A 10,222-nucleotide genomic window follows, 5' to 3' on the forward strand; every position below is an offset into this window, starting at 1 on the left:
ATTTCTGAGTTTGAAGCCAGCCTGGTCTACAAAGTGAGTTCCAGAACAGCCAGGGCTATACCTAGAAACCCTGTCTAGGGGAAGAAATATATATATATATATATACAATATTGTATATATATATATACAAGAGAGAGAGAGAGAGAGAGAGGGAGGGAGGGAGGGAGGGAGGGCAGGAGGGGAGGAGAGAGAGAGAGAGAGAGAGAGAGAGAGAGAGAGAGATGACTTTAGGTTGTGGTTCTATCTGCATTTCAGCTTTACTTTCATAGGCATATTAACTTAAGGTTCTATGAGCCTAGGGTGGATGTTACTTCGCCAAAAACCATGCCTGAAAAGAATAAAGTAGGTGGGAAAGTTCTCCAGATGAATTTTTCCATTTTCATCTGAAGTATAAAAGGCTTTTCCAGAAGCCCTTGCAGCAGATTTCCTCTTAAAATGCAGTCACCAGAACAGAGCTTCACAGTTACTACTGGGTTAGGTCAGACTGGAAAATTTAGAATCTGACTTTCCACCCTTTGCCATATGACAAAATAAACGGTTTTCAGTATGAATTTAGCCTCACACATCAATTATATTTGTCTCAATAGGGAAAGGAAGAAATTATCTCAAAGATATCCATTTCAGACTCATGGAGAATCTACTGGGTCCAAGATGTCAATAGCAGCTTTAATTATCAGATCATGTTTACATTGATACATTGGGAGCCTACAAGCATATCAAGTTCAGTTGTCTGTTTCTTTCTACTTAAATTTTAGAGCATATTTTCTCATTTTATTTCATTTATTACCATTTCCCTTACAATTCTAAACTATATTATGCTCCTTTTTTTCTACCATTAAGACTCTGCTTCTTCAATCCCACTAAAATTAGGGACTAGACAAGGCTGCCCACTTTCTCCCTACCTTTTCAACATAGTACTTGAAGTATTAGCCAGAGCAATTCGACAACAAAAGGAGATCAAGGGGATACAAATTGGAAAGGATTAAGTCAAAATATCACTTTTTGCAGATGATATGATAGTATATATAAGTGACCCTAAAAATTCCACCAGAGAACTCTAAACCTGATAAACAGCTTCGGTGAAGTAGCTGGATATAAAATTAACTCAAACAAGTCAATGGCCTTTCTCTACACAAAGGATAAACAGGCTGAGAAAGAAATTAGGGAAACAACACCCTTCTCAATAGTCACAAATAATATAAAATATCTTGGCGTGACTCTAACTAAGGAGGTGAAAGATCTGTATGATAAAAACTTCAAATCTCTGAAGAAAGAAATTAAAGAAGATCTCAGAAGATGGAAAGATCTCCCATGCTCATGGATTGGCAGGATCAACCTTGTAAAAATGGCTATCTTGCCAAAAGCAATCTACAGATTCAATGCAATCCCCATCAAAATTCCAACTCAATTCTTCAACGAATTAGAAGGAGCAATTTGCAATTCATCTGGAATAACAAAAAACCTAGGATAGCAAAAAGTCTTCTCAAGGATAAAAGAGCCTCTGGTGGAATCACAATGCCTGACTTCAGCTTTACTACAGAGCAATTGTGATAAAAACTGCATGGTACTGCTATAGAGACAGACAAGTAGACCAATGGAATAGAATTGAAGACCCAGAAATGAACCCACACACCTATGGTCACTTGATCTTCGACAAGGGAGCTAAAACCATCCAGTGGAAGAAAGAAAGCATTTTCAACAATTGGTGCTGGCACAACTGGTTGTTATCATGTAGAAAATGCGAATCGATCCATACTTATCTCCTTGTACTAAGGTCAAATCTAAGTGGATCAAAGAACTTCACATAAAACCAGAGACACTGAAACTTATAGAGGAAAAAGTGGTGAAAAGCCTTGAAGATATGGGCACAGGGGAAAAATTCCTGAACAGAACAGCAATGGCTTGTGCTGTAAGATCGAGAATTGACAAATAGGACCTAATGAAACTCCAAAGTTTCTGCAAGGCAAAAGACACCGTCAATAAGACATAAAGACCACCAACAGATTGGGAAAGGATCTTTACCTATCCTAAATCAGATAGGGGATTAATATCCAACATATATAAAGAACTCAAGAAGGTGGACTTCAGAAAATCGAATAACCCCATTAAAAAATGGGACTCAGAACTGAACAAAGAATTCTCACCTGAGGAATACCGAATGGCAGAGAAGCACCTGAAAAAATGTTCAACATCCTTAATCATCAGGGAAATGCAAATCAAAACAACCCTGAGATTCCACCTCACAACAGTCAGAATGGCTAAGATCAAAAATTCAGGTGACAGCAGATGCTGGCAAGGATGTGGAGAAAGAGGAACACTCCTCCATTGTTGGTGGGATTGCAGGCTTGTACAACCACTCTGGAAATCAGTCTGGCGGTTCCTCAGAAAATTGGACATAGTACTACCGGAGGATCCAGCAATACCTCTCCTGGGCATATATCCAGAAGATGCCCCAACTGGTAAGAAGGACACATGCTCCACTATCTTCATAGCAGCCTTATTTATAATAGCCAGAAGCTGGAAAGAACCCAGATGCCCCTCAACAGAAGAATGGATACAGAAAATGTGGTACATCTACACAATGGAGTACTACTCAGCTATTAAAAAGAATGAATTTATGAAATTCCTAGCCAAATGGATGGACCTGGAGGGCATCATCCTGAGTGAGGTAACACATTCACAAAGGAACTCACACAATATGTACTCACTGATAAGTGGATATTAGCCCCAAACCTAGGATACCCAAGATATAAGATACAATTTGCTAAACACATGAAACTCAAGAAGAATGAAGACTGAAGTGTGGACACTATGCCCCTCCTTAGAAGTGGGAACAAAACACCCATGGAAGGAGTTACAGAGACAAAGTTTGGAGCTGAGATAAAAGGATGGACCATGTAGAGACTGCCATATCCAGGGATCCACCCCATAATCAGCATCCAAACGCTGACACCATTGCATACACTAGCAAGATTTTATCGAAAGGACCCAGATGTAGCTGTCTCTTGTGAAACTATGCTGGGGCCTAGCAAACACAGAAGTGGATGCTCACAGTCAGCTAATGGATGGATCATAGGGCTCCCAATGGAGGAGCTAGAGAAAGAACCCAAGGAGCTAAAGGGATCTGCAACCCTATAGGTGGAACAACATTATGAACTAACCAGTACCCCGGAGCTCTTGACTCTAGCTGCATATGTATCAAAAGATGGCCTAATCGGCCATCACTGGAAAGAGAGGCCCATTGGACACGCAAACTTTATATGCCCCAGTACAGGGGAACGCCAGGGCCAAAAAGGGGAGTGGGTGGGTAGGGGAGTGGGGGTGGGTGGGTATGGGGGACTTTTGGTATAGCATTGGAAATGTAAATGAGCTAAATACCTAATAAAAATGGAAAAAAAACAAAAAAACAAACAAACAAATAAAAAAACACTCTGCTTCTTTACTTCTGTGTCTCATAGATTCTGTTCACTAGTTTTTCTATATATCTTTCATTTTCCCATGCACAGTTTTACTAAATTATTTTTCAATATTACATATTGTCATCTATAATTTTTCAGACCTCATCCTTAATAAAAATGTCAATGCTTAACAGATCTTTTGGAAAACAACATATCAAATTCAAAACACCTGCTTCTGAAGACTAGGCTTTGAGGTCATTGTCAATTTTTGTTTCAATCAGCTGTAAACAAAACAAAAGTATCAAGGTATGAAGTGGGGTTCCTATCTATGGTGGTGTGAATAATAATGGCCCCATAGATTCATACATTTAAACAATGGACCCAGTTAGTGGGACTCTTTGGGAAAGAGTTGTGGCTTTGTTGGAGGACATATGTCACTGGCAGTGAGCTTTGAAGTTTCAAAAAAACACATCATGCTCTGTTAGCTTCTCTCTCTCTCTCTCTCTCTCTCTCTCTCTCTCTCTCTCTCTCTCTCTCTCTCTGCGCAAGTTAGTGTGTCTTCTGTGGTTTTCTCTGTCTCTACCTGTCTCTGTCTGTCTCTCTGTCTGTGGTCCACTCTTTGTCTCTTTCTGTGTCTCTCTGTCATTCTCTGTCTCCTGTCTCTCTGTCTCTGTCTCTCTCTTTCTCCCTCCTACTTGCAGATAAGATGTAAATTACTAGCTACTTCTGTAATACCATGCCTATGTGGCTAGTGTCATCTCCTCCAATATGATGATCATGGATCCTGCTTCTAAACTCTAAATTCCAATAAACACTTTTTTTTGAAAAGTTGCTTGATCATAATGTCTCTTCACAGAATTAGAAATGTAACTAAGGTACTATGTATAAGGAATTTCTTTTTTTTTTTTTTTTTGGTTTTTCGAGACAGGGTTTCTCTGTGTAGCCCTGGCTGTCCTGGAACTCACTTTGTAGACCAGGCTGGCCTCGAACTCAGAAATTCACCTGCCTCTGCCTCCCAAGTGCTGGGATTAAAGGCGTGCGCCACCACGGCTGGCTGTATAAGGAATTTCTTGTCTATTTTATTATAAATAATTCCGAAATTTGAAAATTAAAAACAATGTAAAATCTTTACTGGATTAAGGCCTTCTGTCATTTGACAATAACTTTGATTTTTACCGTTCATATAAATATTTATTTTGCCACCCATAGAATATTAGTACAGACATTAAAATGCTTTAGTTCTGGATATTTGTTTGCTTTCTTTTAAATGTGAACTAGTAAGTAACAATATTACTGGTGTATGTACAGCAGACCATTTATTTTTGGTTGAGATGTTTCAACAAATGTCAAGAGACAAGTGTGATATAATAATCTACCAAGACAATAAGAAAATTGAGATCATGGGTTTCAGAGGAGAACACTTTTCTCTCATTCTAACTGCAGACAAACATGACTGAACATTGACTGAACAATGGCCATGGTGTTTTACGGTTTCTAAATCAATTATCATTAAGTCTATGAGGTGTAAAATAGAGGGAGCTGGTGTACAGTTTTTCAGGGAGCAGAGAATGATGCTAAGTAATCAGGACTACTGATTGAAGGAAAGAATTACTTTATAAAAATGAGAAGTGAAGTTCTTAGCATCTTTCTTCCAGAAAAGCTATTTCAAATTTACTTATAGTAGTTGTAGAGTGTTATAAATTAGATATTATAAATGGGAATGTTTATATAACCTGAAAATTTAATATGATATAGAATCACCTTGAAGTAAAGATATTAGACTAATCTGTATTAGGTTATAAGGATTAGGTTAATTAAGATAGACTAACCTGGTTAGTTCATGTTGTTGTTCCACCTATAGGGTTGTAGACAGCTTCAGCTCCTTGGGTACTTTCTCTAGCTCCTCCACTGGGGGCCCTGTGTTCCATCCTATAGATGACTGTGAGCATCTACTTCTGTATTTGCCAGGCACTGGCATAGACTCACACGAGACAGCTATATCAGGGTCCTTTCAGAAAAATCTTGCTGACATATGCAATAGTGTCTGGGTTTGGTGGCTGATTTGTGGGATGTATCCCCAGGTAACTAACCAGTACCCCCCAGAGCTTGTATCTCTAGCTGCATATGTAGCAGAAGATGGCCTAGTCGGCCATCATTGGGAAGAGAGGACCCTTGGTCTTGCAAACTTTATATGCCCCAGGACAGGGGAATGCCAGGGCCAAGAAGTGGGAGTGGGTGGGTAGCAGCACAGGATGTGGGGAGGGTATGGGGAACTTTCAGGATAGCATTTGAAATATAAATGAAGAAAATATCTAATAAAAATAGAATAAAATAAATTAGAGAAAACAAAAAAGAAAAAAAAAGATAGAATAACCTCCTCTCACTGTGGGAGAAATGACTTTATCAGATAGGATCCCACACTGAAAAAAGAGAAGTAAGATAGCAAAACACAATAAGTCATTTCGGTGTCACGACTTCCTGACCACAGTTTCATGAGTGGCCAACTGCCTGAGATTTCTGAGTCCATGACCTCTCTGCCTTGATGATGCACTGCACCTTTGAATTTCAAGCCAAATTAATCCCTTCATTCTTTTTTATTGTATATAGTTTTTATGACCCTGAAATGATAAAGTAATTGTATATCATATCTCCCCTTCCCTTTCCTCCATAAACTTCATCTTCATACCTACTCTTTTTCAAATTCATGGGCTCTTTTTGTGTTAATTGTTATTGGCCTTAGTGTGGGGTAATGGTGGTATTCTTTAATACATAAATACAGCTTGATCAGTCTCTAGTAACTGATGTTACTTTTTATATGAGTTTTCGTGGCATTAAATAACCAGTTGGTGTTGTATTCCCTTGAAAGGCCATTCTCTCACTTTCAACATCCCTTAGTTGGCATGAATTCTTTCTCTAGGGTTGAGGCCTCCTGAGACTTCTCCCTTCGACAGCTTACATCTGTCGGTTGTCCTTGTTCAGATTATGTATAGGCAGCCATGCTGTTGAGGCTTACTGGTGTAACTTTTCTAATAGTTTAAGGAGGCAAAGTCTGCTAGAATTGCTCTACCCCCTCTTCCACGATGAAATGCCCAAGCTATTGAAAAAAAATATGAAAAGATAAAGGAAAAATGTGTTTTGTATCTGAATTTTATGCAGAGTAAGATGTACACAACAGAGCACAAGACCTTCAAATTTGACCATTAATTCAAATATGTAATTTATTTTTTAATTATAACGCCTGTCTGTGTATAAAGGATTGGCATCACACCTCCTAAAGAAATCATACAAACATACAGAAAACCCATGAAAGATTATACAGTGTCTTGGATAAACATAAGTAATAACCCCAATGAACTCTAATCTCACACTTGTTAAAATAGCCATAACCAAGAAGATGTAAGACTGACATGTGTATGCATACCTCATGTGACAGAAGAAATATTTGCCACCAACTGCTTTCTGATAAGACTACGTAGATATTTCAAAGCAATGCTATGAAATTATTTTTTTCTTAGTTGTTTATAAACCTTACCTCTATATCTTGAAAAACTTGACTTCAAAATAATGAATTCATGTTTTAGATAAATTCTGCTGCAATACACTAGCAAAATGAAATTCACATGTGCTGGTAATAAAATTACAAGAAAATTTAAAACACTAAAAAGGTACTTCAGAAAACAAAATTAAAATTTACATAAAGGCCAGCACTCCAACGACCAAATAAATACCAAAAAAATTGAAATTGGCATGTCCAATTGATGTTTACTCACCATCCCCACTGTGTCATTTTACCCAATTGCCAAGATCTAAACACAAACTCAGAAATGAAATAGTAAATAGATTTTACTCTATATAATGTAGTATTTTCCGTAATAAAACAAGTGTGTCTAAAAGTAGATGTTGTATCAGTCAACAATAATAAAAAAGAAGATGATAGATAGATAGATAGATAGATAGATAGATAGATGGAAAAATGATAAATAACAAATACATTCGATAGATTTTTTCAAGATTCAAATTTACAGGTTTCTTGATGAAAGGATTTTTTTTTTCAAAAATGTTTTCAAAGTATAATTTTAACATTATTTGAATGTATCTACCAGAAGGCTGCTTGGAGATCTGAGTAGCTTGAGAATCTAATGGTCTTAGTGAAAAGGAGTCAATGTATTGATGACAAAGAAGTAATTGATGCTCCTTTCCTAATAGGTCCATTAAACTAATATAGCCATCCGGACTAAAATAATTTAATATTCTTTATTCTGGGTAAAACCGCAAGAGGATGCATACATTTTCCATGATTCAATTTATCATCAACATGAAATGGACAATTCTTTCATTTGCATTGATTGTCTTGTGCTTTTCAGTTAAAGTTCAGGAAGAAGAGAGGTAAAGACAAACGAAACAAAAATGATATGTCACTTCTTTGGATGTCTGTCAGTGAGCCATGTGGATTTCCTCTAAAAATTCGAAAGACAATCACTCCATTGAATATTACTCTCACAATAGTTACAAATAATATAAAAAAATTTGGTGTGATTCTAACCAAAATATTTCGAATATTTTTCTTGGGATTTTGTTATTTCAAATGAATTTGCAAATTGCTCTTTCTAACTCTATGAAGAGTTGAGTTGGAATTTTGATGGGGATTGCATTGAATCTGTAGACTGCTTTTAGTAAGATGCCCATTTTTACTGTTAATTACACTGACCCATGAGCTTGGGATGTTTTTCCATCTTCTGGGTTCTTCTTCAATTTCTTTCTTCAGGGATATGAAGTTCTAGTCATACAGATCTTTCACTTGCGAAAGATATTGTTAACAATAAATGAAATTCTGGGGGAATCACACCATCTCTGACCTTAAGCTGTATTACAGAGTAATAGTAATAAAACTTCATGGTATTGGTACAGAGACAGGCAGGTACAGAATTGGAACAGAACTGATGACCCTGAGATGAACCCACACACCTATGGTCACTTGATCTTTTACAAAGCAGCTAAATCCAGCCAGTGGAAAATAGACAGCATTTTCAACATATGATCCTAGTTCAATTGGCAGTCAGCATGAAGAAGAATGCAAATTCATCCATTCTTATCTCCTTGTACAAAGGTCAAGTCCAAGTGGATCAAGTATCTCCACATAAAACCAGATTTGCTGAATCGAATAGAAGAGAAAGTGGGGAAGACCCTGGAATACTTGAGCACAGGAGAAACTTTCTGAATGGAAAAACAATGGTTTATGTTTTAAGATCAACTATCAACAACTGGGACCTCATAGAATTAAAAAGCTTCTGGAAGAAAAGAACACTGTCAAAAGGACAAAATGGGAATCCACAGATTGCGAAAAGATCGTTTAAACCTCTACATCTGATAGAGGTCTCATATCTAAAATATACAAAGAACTAAAGAAGTTAGACTCTAGAGAACTGAATAACCCTATTAAAAAGTAGAATACAGAGCCAGAGAATTGTCAACGGATGAATCACAAATGGCTGAAAAACACTTAAATAAATGTTCAACACTCTTAGTTATTAGGAAAATACAAATGAAAACAACCTTGAGATTCCACCTCAAACAAGTCATATTGGCTAAGATCAAATATGAAGGTGACAACAGATGTTGAACAGGCCCTGGAGAAAGAGAAACACTCCTCCACTGCTGGTAGGACAGCAAGCTGGTAAAACCACTTTGGAAATCAATCTGGTGGTTCCTGAGAAAGTTGGAAATAGTTTTACCTAAAGACCCAGCAATACCGCTCCTAAGCATATACCCAAAAAATATTCCAACGTATAACAAGGACTCCTGCTCCAGTATATTTGTAGCAGTCTTATGTAAAATAGCCAGAAGCTGGAAACAACCCAGATTTCCCTCAACAGAAGAATGGATACAGAAAATGTGGTACATTCACAGAATGGAGTACTAGTCAGCTATTAAAAACAATGACTTCATACAATTCGAAGATAATTGGAAGGAGACTAGAAAATATCATCCTGAGTGAGGTAAAACAGACACAAAAGAACACACATGTATGTATTCACTGATAAGTGGATATTAACCCAAAAATCACAATGCTCATGATACAACCCACAGAACATATGGTGCTTAGAAGGAAGACCAGAGTATGGATGCTTCAGTCCTTCATTAAGGGGAGAACAGATGATCATATGAGATGGAGGTAGAATGGGACCTAGGAGAGACAGAGGAAGGGAAGGAAATAAGGGGATGGGGGCAAGTATAAGGTACTGAAAGGGAGGGGAGACAGGTACAAAGGGCCAAGAAAAAAAGAGTATGAAAAAAAAAGGGTCAGGAAATTGAACAAAAATATGTAGGGGTTGGGGGGTGAGGAACAGAGGATAGCCTCTTGTGGGTCTCAGACATCAGGGAATCGTGAGGCTCCCAAGACACAAAGGGGATGACTTTAGCAGAAATGTACAGTGAAGGGGAAGATAAAACCTGTAGAGACCAACTCCAGAGGATAGCTGTGCCTCTGCCTACCCCCACCCCGATATTGCCCTCTGTCAAGGGTTGGTTACACCCACCCATCTCAAAGTTTTTAACCCAGAAATGTTCCTGAGCAAAGGAAGAACAGGGACAAGAAATGAGGCAGAGACTGAAGGAAGGGCCATCCAGGGACTGCCCTACCTGGGGATCCATCCTGTCTGCAGAAACCAAAGCAGACACTGTTCCTGTGGTCAAGAGGTGCTTGCAGACAGGAACCTGGAGTGGCAGTTCTTTGGGAGGTCTGGCCAGCAACTGACAGTTGGAACCAACCATTAGACTGAGCTAACAGAACTCCTTGGGGGAGCTTGGGGAAAAACTGGAAGTGC

General features: G+C 38.1%; 1 long non-coding RNA gene across 5 annotated transcripts in view; it reads right to left on the minus strand.

Moving 5' to 3' along the window:
• Positions 1-10,136, minus strand: part of Gm32877 — a 50,136-nt gene extending 40,000 nt beyond the window's left edge. For all 5 annotated transcript variants that reach the window (XR_376753.3, XR_001784786.1, XR_001784783.1 and 2 more), the window contains exon 1: positions 10,038-10,136. This is a non-coding gene — a long non-coding RNA (predicted gene, 32877). The remainder of the gene's footprint in view (positions 1-10,037) is intronic.
• Positions 10,137-10,222: the final 86 nt, after the last annotated feature.

This window comes from Mus musculus, chromosome 5, assembly GCF_000001635.26.
Source record: "Mus musculus strain C57BL/6J chromosome 5, GRCm38.p6 C57BL/6J".
In the NCBI taxonomy this organism is placed as follows: Eukaryota; Metazoa; Chordata; class Mammalia; order Rodentia; family Muridae; genus Mus; species Mus musculus.